The 16,895-nt window shown below is 42.3% G+C and overlaps 1 protein-coding gene across 2 annotated transcripts in view; it reads left to right on the top strand.

Annotated features, from left to right (window-relative positions):
• LOC309367739 (uncharacterized protein) overlaps positions 1-16,895 on the top strand; it is a 177,185-nt gene that overhangs the window by 102,986 nt on the left and 57,304 nt on the right. Inside the window, exons 5-6 of one of the 2 annotated variants that reach the window (XR_014167307.1) lie at positions 5,476-5,590; positions 16,112-16,871. The exons of the other annotated variant lie outside the window; for it this stretch is intronic. The gene's annotated coding sequence lies outside the window, so the exon portion shown is untranslated. Of the gene's footprint in view, positions 1-5,475; positions 5,591-16,111; positions 16,872-16,895 lie in introns of those variants that run through there. 2 annotated transcript variants of the gene reach the window in all.

Below are 16,895 nucleotides of genomic sequence, written 5' to 3' on the forward strand. Positions count from 1 at the left end.
TACTGTGTCTTTTAGCAGGAAAAAATGCACATAAAAGAGAACCAGCCAGTCATGAAACATTGTGTAGAAATATTTTTGGTTGGTAGCTTAGAGGGTAACAGGATTGACAGATGTCTGTTGGGAAAGTTGGAGTGCTTGATCAAGTACTGGTACTGCTTGCATTGCTGCTTTTAACTGTAGATCTATTTTCTTAAAAAGTGAAAAGGAAGGAAATTTAACAAAGAAATCAAACTGGGCAAAACAATACTATTTAAAGCCAATTTTTAATCCTCAAAACGAAATACCATTACTATTACTACTAATAATAATTTTATTATTTGTACCCCACCCATCTGACTAGATTGCCCCAGGTACTCTGGGCAGCTTCCAGCATATATAGAAACATAATAAAACATCAAACATTAAAAACTTCCCTATACAGAGCTGCCTTCAGATGTCCTCTAAGAGTTGCATAGTTACTTATCTCCTTGACATCTGATGGGAGGGAGTTCCACAGGGCTGTTGATCATAGCCATTGCCCTCCACAATGTATCTGATCAAGAGTATTTATACCCTGCCTACTAATCAATGTTCTCAGGGTGGCTCACAATACATTTAAAACACAATAAATTTGTGATACAACAGTCACAAGAGCTGGGCAGAGCTTCATATAAGCCCCCCTCCCCTTGCTCTCTGATGTTCGAACAAATGAAGAAGAAGAGACGAGTTTGGATTTGATATCCTGCCTTTCACTCCCTTTAAGGAGTCTCAAAGCAGCTAACATTCTCCTTTCCCTTCCTCCCCCACAACAAACACTCTGTGAGGTGAGTGGGGCTGAGAGACTTCAGAGAAGTGTGACTGGCCCAAGGTCACCCAACAGCTGCATGTGGAGGAGCAGAGACGCGAACCCAGTTCCCCAGATTACGAGACTACCGCTCTTAACCACTACACCACACTGGCTCTCTATGCTGTCCTGCAACTGAATGGCCTGGCTCTTGAAGCAGGTTTTGCCAGGGCTTATCCAGATCCCTCATGCACAGGTCTGTGCTTTAAAGCCCCATGTCCAAGCAAATGGTTTGGGCTTTTTGTTTTTGTCCTGGCACTTTCTCCAGGGAAACCCGTCTTATACCGCCGAATTGGAGTGAAATGGTAGTCCATGAAAAACCCATTTGCTGCTTGCTCCGATTCAGCAGTAAAATGCAAGCTTCCCCAGGAATAGCACCAAAACAAGGAAACCCCACTCAGATACAGTGCTTTGTCTCACATGTTGTTGTTGTTGTTTAGTCATTTAGTCGTGTCCGACTCTTCGTGACCCCATGGACCAGAGCACGCCAGGCACTCCTGTCTTCCACTGCCTCCCGCAGTTTGGTCAAACTCATGTTACTAGCTTCGAGAACACTCGTCCAACCATCTCTGTCGTCCCCTTCTCCTTGTGCCCTCCATCTTTCCCACCATCAGGGTCTTTTCCAGGGAGTCTTCTCTTCTCATGAGGTGGCCAAAGTATTGGAGCCTCATCTTCACGATCAGTCCTTCCAGTGAGCACTCAGGGCTGATTTCCTTAAGAATGGATGTGTTTGATCTTCTTGCAGTCCATGGGACTCTCAAGAGTCTCATCCAGCACCATAATTCAAAAGCATCAATTCTTCGGCGATCAGCCTTCTTTATGGTCCAGCTCTCACTTCCATACATCACTACTTGGAAAACCATAGCTTTAACTATACGGACCTTTGTTGGCAAGGTGATGTCTCTGCTTTTTAAGATGCTGTCTAGGTTTGCTATCACCTTTCTTCCAAGGAGCAGGCGTCTTTTAATTCCATGACTGCTGTCACCATCTGCAGTGAGACTATTGTCTCACATAGTCCAGGACATCCCCACTGGGGGGCAGCTGCTGCTGCTGCCTCATACAAGAAGGGACTGGGTGGAACAAATGCCTTCCTCACAATTCTCAGATATTCCAACTGCCTTTCCTCATTTGCTGCTGCCTCAGTGCCATTTATATATTTCCCATACTTAACATGAAAATGTTTAACATATTCACATAGTAGCAGTAAGTCACCTTAATTTTAGCTCCCCCCCCCAAAAAAAGTATGACAACATCACATCCCTGTTCTGCCAAAGGTTTTGGTTGCCAAAGACAGCAGCTCTTTTGGATTCAGAAAGGCAATTGATTCAATAATCCAGAATGCCAACTCTTTCCTTGAGTGGAAGAGGCAAAAATGACCTACAGATGGAGTCAGGAACCAGTTGATACAGAAGATGGCAAACCTCAGAAACAGCCCCTCTGTTGAGCAATTCCTCACAGGACCTTTTTTCTTCGTTGTATTTTCTGATTCCCCTGCAAATCTTTGTGTCTAGTATTTAACTTTGACACCTCATTCTCACATCTCCAACAGCAGAGTGCCCTCACAGCTTGTCTAAAGACTAGCTTTGAAAGTCACCCTGCCCTCCATTTAATGATATTTCACAGGTCTCCATTTGGAAAGTTAGAAATCTTCAACTGTATAATTATTAAAAGTTGCCCTGTTCAACTACAGACTGCTAACAGTCACCACCGCAACATCTGCTCAACCACAGCCATTGTCAGTACTTATTTCATTTTTTAAAAATGCCTTATATTGCCTTCTAGATAAGTCTAGACTTCTGTGGGAGAAGCCGCTGCCAAGATTTCCCAACTGTTTGCCCTTGTTGCACAAGCAGCACTGTGTTGGGTCTTCATGGAGAACACAATGATATAGTCCCATTAATTCCATCCGATTTTCTTTTGACTTTTGTGAGTTAATATCTTAATCATATTTGTTGTTCTTCTCATACAAAGGTTAATTAAAACAAGGAAAGCAAAATATTTACTTTTTTCCACTTATCAGCCTGAAGGCCCCCCAAAGCCCTATATTAAAATATATAAGCAGAATATGAAACAAAGTTCGGTTGATCAAATAAGAACAAGGTAAAATAACAGGAGGTAGGCCAAGAGAAACAGGAACAAATCACTTGCCAGAAGGTGAAAAGCTAACACCTGTCTTTTCCTAACACCAAATATTTTGTTTGCTTGAAATTATCTGCTTATTGTATTCATTTTCAGCCCGGCCACTTTCTTTCATTTTTCTTCTCCAGACTTAAAATTTGGCGTTGAGGTTTCATTTGATATTTGGAGCCTCTCTCCAGGAAATGAAATCATCATCAAATCATAGACACGTTACCTGTGTGTTCCCTGATTTGGTGTGCTGGCCATATCCACACTACACATTTAAAGCACTATGATATCACTTTAAACAGTCATTACTTCCCCAGAGGGCTCTGGAAGGCATAGTTAGTTATGGGTGCCAAGAGTTGTGGGGAGAGTCCTATACCTGGCCCAGAGCTACAACCCCCTGCATAGGGGAAACGATTGTTAAATCACTATAGAAAAACTGACTTTTCAAAATGGAGCACTAGACATTTGCTGGGGGGGGGAGGGAGAATGCATACATGGGGTATGTACAGTGGTACCTCTGGTTAAGAACTTAATTCATTCTGGAGGTCTGTTCTTAACCTGAAACTGTTCTTAACCTGAGGTACTGCTTTAGCTAATAGGGCCTCCCACTGCCGCCGTGCTGCCACTGCACGATTTCTGTTCTCATCCTGAAGCAAAGTTCTTAACCCGAGATACTATATCTGGGTTAGTGGAGTCTGTAACTGAAGTGTCTGTAACCTGAAGTGTCTAACCCGAGGTACCACTGTGTGTGTGTGTGTGTGTGTGTGTATAACAGAAACCTGATGGAATAGGGAAAACAAGTGGGATACAGTTATCTCTGGGTTCAGACTATACAGGGAAGACAGGACCATCTCTCAGGGAATAGTCAAACTGGAATTCTTAGCAGAACGTCACAGAACTGCTCTGGGTGGGAATATCAGGCCCCAAAAGTAGTTTACGACAGAGAGCATTATGTATTATTGCCCCCTTGAACCTGAGCTAAGTGATGGTGTTGAAATGAAGAATGAAATCGGGGAGCTATCCAAGGAGGGAGAGAATGTTGGTAATGCATGGGTTAAGGTCCTCCACCTGTCTTAGCCCAATAAGGCCCTTCCCCCCCAAATTGTGCCCACCTGTCAATCAGCTGACTTGACTGTATGATATTAGCTGATAGGTGGGGGTGGGCATGGTTCAATCCTGGTGCATTGCTTTCAAGGAATGAACCGGTGAAGCAGACCCCTTCCCCACTTAGTTTAACTTTGGCACATGGGTGACACTACCCACACAATTAGTCACATGATTTCCTCATGATGTCAATGGTTGACATGTGACTGGCCCCACCAGCATGTCAAAGTTGGCCAGTGGGTTGGAGAAGACAAAGATCCAGCCCAATAATACTCCCCAATGACGTCGGTAATGGGTGATGTTGGTAATGGGCAATTTCTAGATACCCTAAACGACTGTGATATAGAACAGTTGGTCATGGAATGAACCAGATGGAGGTGACTTTGTTCTTAATCCAAAATGGTACCCAGAACCTGGTTTGAGGCACAAATGTTGTTGAAACAGATTTGACACAGTTACAGCAGTGAAATCAAATTTAGGCTATATGTAAGTGGGAAATTGCCAAGAACGTTGAACACAGTCATGATTAATTTTAAAAGGGAAACTTCTAAAAATAACAACAAAAAAGAGGGGACTTGTAAAAAGGAAGTTGGAACACAAAATGAAGATGGTCAGTTCTTTCAGAGCATGGGATTATTCGAAACCACAATTATATTGTGGCTTAGGTGGGGAGAATGAGACGGGAGGAAATATTTTCTTATTAGTGGTGATTGCTTTTGGTTTGCTCTTACTGCTTTTAAGGTAGAATTGTATTATAATTTCTACCATGTGAGTTGCTTTGAGACCTTTTGTAAAAAAAAACAAACACAAAACCAACCAATAAGTGAAATAGGTAACAGCATAGCTAATAAAATGTTGGGTACTTTCCTGTTTTTATAGTGTAAACTGCCCTCTGATTCTCAGATGAGGGGAGGTATAGAAATTTAATAAATAATAAAATAATAATTTATAGGGTTTGTTTTTGGGCAGAGGGGTTGTACTCACTGCTATGGAGTACCACCAGTACTGACATCCATTTTTTTACATATATATTTTTACATATACAACATTGCTGATTATCACATTATTACAGACAACCCAAATCCTTAAATAAGCAGGAAGAGATTTGCCTGACTGGCCCCTACCCAGTATTATACTCCCAAGAACTCCCCCCCCCCATCCCAGCGTGTCTCTGTTTCATTGCCTGAATAAATTTAATTACACACTCAGTTTCACTCAGTCAGTCTCAATCACACTAAGGCTCCAAGACTGAACCTACCACCTCATAAGTAAGTTTTTCTGAAATCAATGACATTCTTAAATAAGTGTTTTTATTGTAGCCTTAAGTTGATGAGATTTGATGGAACTATCCCAACACTGAAAAATGTTTTAAGGGACAAAAGACTGGGAAGTTCTCATGCACAAGTACTGCTTCATTTCAGTGGGAGAATCACCGTGGTGTTCTTTGGCTGCCCTGGGAGAAGAAAATGAAGAATCAAAGGAAACGAAGAACATCTTTCCCAAAGCAGCAATGAAGAGCAAATTGAAACTCATCAGGTTTCTACATTGTGTTGCAGCTGTACTGAATTCCTCAGTTCTGTGTTGTAGTCCCCTGGCAGCCGAACACCTCAACAACATCAAAAACCCATACTGCTCACTACCAGCAATGTCCCTGTCCCTTTCATCAGATAGGTTCAAAGATGCTGCACAAGGCCACAACCCAAACCCAGTTTTGTCACAATCACGCAGAACAGGAATTGGGAACCTGGTGTTGTCCACATGTCTGCATCCGCAACACCCATTTAGCCTGCTAGTTGGTCTGATGGGAGAGCTTCCTCTCTGCCTTACTAGACAAGAGGGAAGGTATTCTGCAAAGTTTTGCTATCTCTGTCCCTAGAGGCCGGGGAAACCTTGGGAGATGCCGCCTCTCTCAGCTTCATGGGGTGCAGATTTGATTTAATTTTATTCGCTTACTTGTGTATCCCATCTTTCTCCAGTGTGAAACCCAAGATGCCATACATGTGATTCCTGGGAAGCATCCTATCCTGGCACGGACTAGACATAGACCTGCTTGGTTTCCCTAGCCCTGGGGCTTGTCCACCTGTAAAATGTCCCCTGAAGTTTCTCTTCCTACAGAGCCATTTCCTCCTAGGAGGAGAGAGGGTTGCGGGCTAAACCCTCCTCCCAAACACGCGGGGGCGGGACCTTGCCCCCGCGTGGACAGGGAATCCCCGGGCATGCCTTCCACCCCGTCCGCCAATCGGCGGGCTGGGGAGGCGGGGCCTAGCGCATTTAAGGCCGGGGATGCCCGGGGACCGCCCTCTTTTCCCTTTCCCAGCCGAGTGGTTTTCCCATCCCACCCACCCTTTAGGTTTAGCTAGCTATGACCTTGCTATGGACTTTGGTTGGTCGCCGCAAGGGGCCGGGTAGGAATTTTTCCAAGTTGGCACACTTCATGCCTTTTGGTTTTTTCGCCTACCTCGTAGCAAACGTCACAACTTCCTCGGTATTGGCGGTTAGGCATTGGCAGGGGTTAATTGTTATGCAATTGAATGGGGGGAAGGAAGCGCCATCACCTTCCCCAATGGAAAGGGTAGTCCGGTAGGGGAACCTAGAAGGGATGGGAGTGGGACGGGGTTTTGAAAATGGGATTGATGCAATTTATTCAGAACAAAAGGCCAAACTGATAGTTAACAATGTGGTTACAGAAGAGTTTAAAATTGAAAAAGGAACACGACAAGGTTGCCCTATCTCCCCATTGTTATTTATCTCAGTTCTGGAGGTGCTCTTGAATATGATTAGAGGAGACCGGTTGGTGGAAGGAATCCAGGTCGGAGTGAAACAATATAAACTCAAAGCTTTTGCAGATGACCTAGTTTTGACCCTGCAGGAGCCAGAATCTAGCACGAAAAGAGTATTACAATTAATTCAAGACTTTGGTCGGGTGGCGGGATTTAAATTAAACAAGCAGAAAACTAAGGTATTGGGAAAAAATCTGACAGATGCAGAGTCAGAACGGTTTCAGAGACAGAGTTAAATGTGGTTAAAAAAGTAAAATACCTAGGGGTAAACATAACAGCAAAAAATTTGAGTTTATTTAAGGACAACTATGAGAAATGTTGGTCAGAAATTAAAAGAGATTTAGATAGTTGGACAAGACTGAAACTTTCCTTGTTAGGCCGAATTGCTGCTATCAAGATGAATGTATTGCCAAAAATGTTGTTTTTGTTTCAAACATTACAGATTGTGGATAAGACAGAGTGCTTTCGGAAGTGGCAGAGAGATATTTCTAAATTTGTCTGGCAGGGCAAAAAGCCCAGAATTAAGTTTAAGATATTAACAGATGCGAAAGAAAGAGGGGGCTTTGCCCTGCCAGACTTAAGGCTGTACTATGAATCAGCAGCTTTCTGCTGGTTAAAAGACTGGCTACTTCTTGAAGACACTGATGTACTGGATTTGGAAGGTTTAAACAATGCTTTTGGTTGGCATGCATATTTATGGTATGACAAGGTTAAGATTAACAAGGTTTTCAAGAATCATATTGTCAGGAAAGCAGTGTTTAATGTCTGGACAAAATATAAAGACTTACTGGAAAATAAAACTCCAAGGTGGCTTTCACCATTGGAAGCTAAGGCCCGAAAAAGACTCAATATGGAGGCCAATTGGCCAAAGTATTGGGAAATACTAGAAAAAGATGGAGACAATTGGAAGTTGCAGAGTATGGAGAAAATGAGAGATAAAGTGCGAGATTGGTTACATTACGCTCAGATTAAGGAAGTTTTTAAACTTGACAAAAAGTTAGGGTTCCAGGTGGAGAAATCGAAGTTGGAAACGGAATTGTTAGAGCCTAAGACTAAGGTACTTTCAAGAATGTACAACTTGCTGTTAAAATGGAACACACAAGATGAAACGGTAAAATCGGCCATGATAAAGTGGGCACAGGACATTGGGCACAATATCATGTTTGAGGACTGGGAAAGGTTGTGGACTACTGTGTTGAATTTTACTGCATGTAATGCTTTGAAAGAAAATGTAATGAAAATGATATACAGATGGTACATGACCCCAGTCAAACTTGCAAAAATATACCACTTGTCTGATAATAAGTGTTGGAAATGTAAAGAAAATGAAGGAACATTCTTTCACCTCTGGTGGACCTGCCCTAAAGTGAAGGCTTTCTGGGAAATGATATATAATGAACTGAAAAAGGTATTTAAGTATACCTTCTCTAAGAAACCAGAGGCCTTCCTTTTGGGTATTGTCGGCCAAGGGGTGGTAAAGAAGGACCGAACATTTTTTATGTACGCAACAACAGCAGCAAGGATACTTCTCGCCAAGCATTGGAAAACTCAAGATTTACCCACACTGGAAGAATGGCAGATGCAACTGATGGACTATATGCAACTGGCTGAGATGACCGGCAGAATCCGAGACCTGGGAGAGGAGACGGTAGAAGAAGATTGGAAAAAAATTAAGATTTATTTGCAAAAATATTGTAAGCTGTATGAATGTTAAGCAGGATGCTTGATTATAAACAATTTGTCACCATTAAAATAGATGAAGTGAAGTAGGAAGATAAGTCAAAATGTAAGAAAAAACAAATTTTTTTGGATAACTATTTGGCTAAATTTAATTTTTTATGGAGCATAACCAAGGTACCTAAAATTTGAGATATAACATTGAAAATTAGACAGTAAGGATGGAAGTAAGGTGATTATTTGCTGGATTAATTTTTTAAAGTGGAAGGTAGGGGCGGGAGACGTGAGGAGGTCCTAAGAAGATAAGAAAATATGTCATGCTATGTTATAACTTTGTTTGTTTTTTATATTGTAACTTAAAAATTTCAATAAATATTTATTATAAAAAAAGAGGACTCCGGGGGGCGTTGCCTTGTCCGAAACCTAGGGAGGTAAGGGCCCCCGGCACTTCCCCGAGCGGTGACACCCGTGGGATCCAAGTTGGCGTACTTCAACAGGACTCCCACGGCTTGTGGACAACTTCATGCCGGGTAGACGATAGGAGCCAATGCCTAAGGCCAATACCTTTCAATTCTGTAATCAATAAAGTTGTGGCCTTTTTATGCCCATTAACCTTAAACAATGTGTCCAGTGTCTTCATTTCTCATGGGGGGAGGGGACTTGCCACACAACTCCAATATCAGCAGCGAGCCCATCTGGGAAAGGGGTTTTGGAGAGAATGACTGTAGGGAGAGACACAGAGGGCAGGTCCCACAGCCTTCCATCTGAAGTGAGATGGGTGGCAGACTAGAAGAGAAAGGACCTTTGAAGCGAAGGCAAACCTTGCTGCAGAACAATGTTCATAGAGAGGACCCCCTTACTGTCTTTTCAGAACCACGCAATGACTTTCCCAAGCTTTTAGATGCAGTTTTCATCTCTAATGCCTATTTTCTGCTGCTTCTATGATTTTTGTTGCTTCTGGCTTACTACAGCTTTTTTGTACATATATTTAAAAATGCTATCCTTTTTTGCAAATTCCCCCCAAGGATAATAATTGAAGGGCAGTATAAAAAGACATATTAGATACATAATACATGCTGCTGTAGACCTTTTCATCTGCCTACATTGCATTGCAATTTTGCAATCTTGTGCTTACATTATATGAAACAGTGGCCTTGTGATGTAACAAGAGAGAGAGAGAAAGAAAGAAAGAAAGACACGCAACAATTCTCTAGAGGTACTTTCCGCCTGCTCTTCCCAATTAAAATATTATTTCATTGTCCTTTCGTGTCACTTTATTTCCCTCCAGTTTTGTGTCGATCATTTCCAGACACTAATTGCTAATCCCCAATTAGGGTTTGTGTGTGTGTGTGTGTGTTGGTGGTGGGGGTGCTGAGGAGTCATAGCTTGCAGGTCACAGCTTCATTTGCTGTTGGGCTTGCAATTCCCACACACACACACACACCCCTTCCTTGCATGCACACTGCAGTGCAGGATACACACAAGTCTCTCTGCATTGTGAGGAGATTAGGCATTCATGCCACTTCTAGCTTGTGAGCTTCATTGTTTTAGCAGAAACAATGACTTGCGGTTTTTGCAGGCCGCCACAACATGGCACAGAACAAAAGGGCACCGTGTTGCACTGGCTGAATAGATAACATGTGTCAATGGTGTAAAATAGAGTGATTTACTCTAATGGAAACATTTGAAGTTTCTCAGAGTCACTTATCAGAGCCCAGCAGCCTATTTCATTAGCATTTTCATTTCCCCCCCTGTTGTTTAATTTAATCTAAGCAAACACAAGAAAGTTCATATGTGTGTTTTCCTCTCTCTCTCCCCTTTCATGAGTTACATAGTCTAGGAGGGGTGAAAAATTCAAAACTAATTCCCTTGTCTTGGCTGGCTTGAGTTACCTCTCAGAAAATGTAAAATGCAAATGGAAGTGGCTGAGTCACTTTAGAGGTAGCTGCTGCTGGGTTCCTGAAACGGCGGTTCGACACATCCACAGATGTTTGACAGAAACACAGTCACGCTGAAATCGCTTAGGAAGGATGCCCCAAATTCAAGCAGAAAGAACGGAAAAGAATGAGACTCAAATGTGTCATAAGAAGAAACTGCAGAAACCCAAAAGTGTATGTAAGCAGATGGCCCCAGATGGCTCAAGCTTTAAGGGAAGCCACAGGCTACACAACAAGTCAATACCTGTTAAAAACATAGATGAACTGCATCATTTTTAGATGATAATCTGTCCCATTTTAAATCTGAAGAATGCTGAGGCATGCCAATGAGTAATCGGTCCAAGGCCAGTCAGTAAATTCACTGCAGAGAATTCTGAAATGGAAATAAAATTTTAAATGGAAATAAAAGTTAAATGATAAGACAACCCCAGAGCATATGCAGAGTGTGTTCTCACCTTGGAGCAATTGCATTCCCTTCCCTCCCCCATATACAGTGGTACCTTGGTTCTCAAACTTAATCCGTTCCGGGAGTCCGTTCCAAAACCAAAGTGTTCCAAAACCAAAGTATGCTTTCCAAAAAAGTAATGCAAAATGAATTAATCCATTCCAGATTTTTCAAAACAAGCCCTAAAACAGCAATTTAACACAAAATGAAAGCAATAATCAATGTACTATACTCTAAAATAAATAAAACAGTATTGTAGATGATAAAGATTAAAACTTAAAAAATTATTACCTGCATTGATGATAGTCATTGTTTGGATTGCTTTTATCCATTTCCGCAGTCACACAATCAATCAACTGGGTTCCACACAGTCACAAAAACAAACGAACTGAAAAAACCTCAAAAACAAAACCGCAAAATAAATAGCAAAAACAAAAGCGCCAAACTTAATGCGTTCTGGAAGTCAGTTTGACTTCCAAAATGTTCAAAAACCAAGGCACAGATTCTGATTGGTGCAGGCGCCCCGGAAAAAATAGTTGACAACTGCATCAGACATTTGGCTTCTGAAAAATGTTTGAAACCTAAAAACGTTTGGAACACTTACTTCTGGGTTTTCAGCGTTTGGGAACCAAGGCGTTTGAAAACCAAGGTACCACTGTACTTTGAATTAAGAAACAAGCATACTGAGCGATGGCCTACCTCCTAGAAAGATCAAAGAGCTCCAGCACCTTGGAATGAAGCCTGATCTCACCTCCATTACCAACTAACTACAACCAAGTGAACACACAGTTTTCTCTTCACACAAAATCCACTCCTCATTTCTCTTCTCATTCTCATTCCAGAAACTCTACGAATGCAGGTTCTGCCATCCCCATTCAAACCTATCCCCCACTTTTATTCTTTTACACAAACCTTCATGGTTTCTTCTAAATTCTTGTAGCCAGGAGGCTGGATATAAATCTTCTCAGTACATAAATACACAACAAAAGTACTTTTGAGCATATGCAAAGCCCCTCACCACTAAATAATGATTCACTTCTGCCTCTGAGCAAATGCTTTGGCCATCGTTCACAGAACCCCAGACCCCCACCCTGCACAAACTATTGTGAGTCTATAGTCATTTCTCTCAAAAAAGTAAAACTAAAGCAGACAAAAATCACTCTAGCCTTGATTCTGTCTCCTTGCTTCCCTCATTCTGGCATACCAATACATACAAAAAATAGTGACAACAACAATAACATATACTCTATACCAGTGCAGTGTAAGAAGGCACTTTAAAAATTTAATCTTTATATCAATAAATGAAGGGGGAAATTGACACATAATGTATTTATCAGCTTTGCAAAAGCAAATAAAGTCTGGGTTTAGTCAATTCCTGCATGGGATCTCTCTCTTGAGTCCTGGGGAATGAAGGATTGAAATGTGTACCTTTGAAAGAAAGAAAAAAGAATAATCCCAAGGTAAAATAACATAAATAAAAAAGCTGGAAGATTGCTGGAAGAAATATTAACAACCTCAGATATGCAGATGACACAACCTTGATGGCAGAAAGTGAGGAGGAATTAAAGAACCTTTTAATGAGGGTAAAAGAGGAGAGCACAAAATATGGTCTGAAGCTCAACATAAAAAAAAACACACTAATATTATGGCCACTGGTCCCATCACCTCCTGGCAAATAGAAGGGGAAGAAATGGAGGCAGTGAGAGATTTTACTTTCTTGGGCTCCATGATAACATCAGATGATGGCAGTCACGAAATTAAAAGATGCCTGCTTCTTGAGAGAAAACCAGGGACAAACCTAGACAGCATCTTAAAAAGCAGAGACATCACCTGGCCAACAAAGCTCCGTATAGTTAAAGCTATGGTTTTCCCAGTAGTGATGTATGGAAGTGAAAGCTGGACCATAAAGAAGGCTGATCGCCGAAGAATTGATGCTTTTGAATTATGGTGCTGGAGGAGACTCTTGAGAGTCCCATGGACTGCAAGAAGATCAAACCTATCCATTCTGAAGGAAATCAGCCCTGAGTGCTCACTGGAAGGACAGATCGTGAAGCTGAGGCTCCAATACTTTGGCCACCTCATGAGAAGAGAAGACTCCCTGGAAAAGACCCTGATGTTGGGAAAGATGGAGGGCACAAGGAGAAGGGGACGACAGAGGACGAGATGGCTGGACAGTGTTCTTGAAGCTACCAGCATGAGTTTGACCAAACTGCGGGAGGCAGTGGAAGACAGGAGTGCCTGGTGTGCTCTGGTCCAGGGGGTCACGAAGAGTCGGACACGACTAAATGACTAAACAACAAAATAACAATCCCAACCTCAATTTGTGGAAATGTCACAGAACTGAAGTAACAAATGTGCCTTCATTTGTACCTAGATTCAAACCATAGGTGTAAAGCACCCCCCAAAAAAAAGTTATATATATTTCCAGTTATCAAAACTCTTTTTGGCTTTCTTCAACATTCCTCTCATGTTTCTGCCGAACAGGAACCTGGTAAACTTCATCTAGATTTTACATTATTTGAAATCCCTGCTAGAATTCTAAACAGATACTGCACAAATTAAATACTTTTAAAAATGCCTGATGTACATGGATGTATGGACCAGCCGTTCTTTGGTTAGGTGCTTAAACAATGGTGCTGAGCTGACAATGTAAAGCATGTAAGTTCAGATGCAATTCTTACTAGCCAAGCAACCATGTGAGGTGGGCTTTGGGGATGTGCGCACCAGCCAACATCACTATTCTCATGGCTCTTCAACTGGTGGAGGTTTCCCACATGTTTTTAAACCCTGATTTCCCCAGGTGCTAAAATGTGCCATCTTGAGTACACAAGGCTCTCTCTGCTTTGCCTGGGGCAGAACTAGCACGCTTGTCCCCACTGATCCCTCCCCGTTTCCGTTGCTCTTAAAGACAATGCCTGAGGAGGGCTATAATTAACTCAAGAAATCATTACCTCAAGACAGATGGTGGCTGCTAGCTTAGATGGCTTTGGGAAAACGATAAGACAGATTCACAGCTATAAGCCACGAGAGCTGGAGGACTCCAGAAGTATACAAGGCCACCCCTGCCAGGCAACAGGGCAAAATATGAAGGGGTGATGGTGATAAGTCAAAGCAGGGACTGGTGAATGAATGGTGCAACAGGGCCTTTTCAAGTGTTGGCACTAGCAAAGGAGGGAATGAAGCCCTCTTCATTTCAGGAGGCCTTTAGCAGTGTGCCTCCCATTGCCAGGTGCTGTGGGCAAGCAACAGGCCATGCTTCTAGAGCTATGTACTGTGTGCATAATCACAGCCAATATTCATTTTTGCTTGAGAAGGAACATTGCTTAAAGCTAAGACAGACCTTTTTTAGAATGGCAGAGGAAAATACGACTTAAAAATAGAACTTGTGTTGGGCTCCCTACTTTTCTCCTGCTCTGAAATATTATGCACATTTCTTTTGACTGTGGTCCACAAACTACTGTTTTTTGAATGCCCGGCTAAGGCCAGACCTGCACCATACCACTTGAAAGAGTCAAGGCTTCTCCTGAAGAATTCTGAAATTGGTTGTTTCTTAAGGGTGTTGAGAATTGTTAGGAGACTCCAATTTTCCTCACAAAGCTACAGTTCTCAGAATGGTTTAACAGTCAATGCCTCTTTCCCAAGGAACGCTGGGAATTGTAGCTCTGTGGGGGAAATAGGAATATCACAACAGCTCTCAGCACCCATAACAAACTACAGTTCCCAGGATTCTTTGGGGAAAGCCATGTCTGTTCACAGTTGTATGGCATTGATTTATGATACTGAGGTGAGGCCTCAGTTTGGGGTGTCTGGATTTGAAGACCTTGAGCCAGTCACTGTTTCCCAGCCTAATTTATCTCATGTGATTATTATGAGGATTAAATGGGAGGGGGAATCAAGTTTGAATTGGAGGTAAGGTAAAGGTAGGGTGGATGCAAAAGGCAACAAGGAAAAAAAAGGGAGGGGGGATTGCGACGATTAGAGAAGAGATGTCTATGTTGCATCGTAAATGTAAAACACCCACTTTCCTTTCGCTCATAAGGATGAAGGTGATTGTTATTTCTTCCAGATTTTCAACCTGAGGGGGGGCAGGAATCAGTGTTGACACCTGTAATTTGAAAGGTGCAATGGAAAACCTAGTGAACAAGGCATAATTACTATGCTCTCTCCATAGGGGGCACACTCTATGAAGCTCAACTACATGAGCAGATTAATTCGGCATCCTTTATGCTTTTGGGTCCCATCGCGATTGCTATAGCAACCCAACAAAATTATATGTGATGTCAACTTCTGCAAACAATTTTCAGGGAAGGAAATTCTGAGAAAAATAGACACAGGAAGGGACAGTTTTGTTTCTTTAAAGCCCTGTATTGGAACATCAGAAATACAGAGAGCAATCGTATAGCAAGGGGCTTCCTGAGGGCAGGAACATGGAGGGAAATCTTAGGCTGGATCCTAGGTCTGCTCAGCTCAGTCATAAAAAAGGTAAAGGACCCTGGACATTTAAGTCCAGTCAAAGGTGACTATGGGGTTGTGGTGCTCATCTCGCTTTCAGGCTGAGGGAGCCGCCGTTTGTCCACGGACAGCTTTCCGGGTCATGTGGCCAGCAGGACTAAACCGCTTCTGGTGCAACAGAACACCAGGATGGAAAGCAGAGCGCACGGAAATGCTGTTTACCTTCCCACCACAGCGGCTCCTATTTATCCAGTAAATAAACCTTCAGTAGCTTAGGGCTTCATCAAACCTAAATCCGGCTTTGCTCAGGGTCCCTTCCAACTCTCCAGTTCTATGGTTTTATGTCCAGCCTTTTTTTTTTTTACCATGGAACTCAAGGTGTTATTTCCTGGCATGCATCCATCTAGACACTGCCTAGTCTCATACCTACTTAACTTCAGCCTCATGGACTTTCAGACCATACACCGGGGACCACTTGCCTGGGAAAGAAGCAGGACATGTGGTGGTGAGATATTCAAGAGCCTGATATCCATGAAGATGTGGTCCATGACTAGTAAATGTAGCACACACACGTAATTATAGGTAATAAACACACACACACACACATATTGCATGCATGTGGAGTGTCATGTGCCCAAAGACTAGGGTGGGTTCTGTTCCACAACTGTACACTGTGTGAGATAAGGGTTTTTTCTCCTCTAATGGCTTCTAATCTCTTCTAGCGGTGCAGAGCTCCATTTCATGCATTTATTCACTTATTTTGCAGGGTCCTCCAGGCAGCTTACAAGATGGAATTCTATAGACAAATCATTCTAAATCCACCATAAAACAACAAATAAAACAATTAAAAGCAGCAAAAGGCAGCTTCTAAATCTGCTACAGCCACAACAGCTTCAGTACTCTGAAGGCCCTCAATTAACCCAGCCTTTTTGCTGACATAACAGCTAAGAGATTGGGCCTGGCGGGTTCCCTGAGTGAGGGAATTCCACATAAAGTGAACCAATGTTCCTTCTGGATTGGATTGGAAGAATGGAATAATTTAGCTTGTGTAATGCCTTCATGTCAACTGTGACTAAGCATCCTGCCTCCACTTGGACTCTGAAGCTTCAAGATGGACCATATCATTCTGACCACCAATAGAACATGTTGAAGATACAACACAATAAAACATACCTTGCTTTCTTCAAGGATTCCTACTCAGCAGCTTCTTGAGACTGAGAATATTGGCTGCTTTCAGGTATTTTGGATCTCAAAAAGTATCTATTGGATTGCATCTCTTCAAAATAAAATAATTTTCTTAGGATTGAGCAAAAATGCTTTGATTAAAGGGAGATGTCATGGAGCTTTTTCAGATCAGGATTCACAGGCAGCTGGAAAGGGTGCAGAACTCAAGAGAAATCTTCAATGGAAAGAACAATACACACATTATCCCCCACCATCTCATAACAATAAGGTAAGGCCAGCCTAGTACCCACCAAAATTGTACAGGAATTCTGTAGTTTCCTGCAAATGAGGCAACAACCACAACCACCCATACGTCTTTTTTTTCG

This window comes from Podarcis melisellensis (assembly GCF_964234715.1).
Source record: "Podarcis melisellensis genome assembly, chromosome: 4".
NCBI lineage: Eukaryota > Metazoa > Chordata > Lepidosauria > Squamata > Lacertidae > Podarcis > Podarcis melisellensis.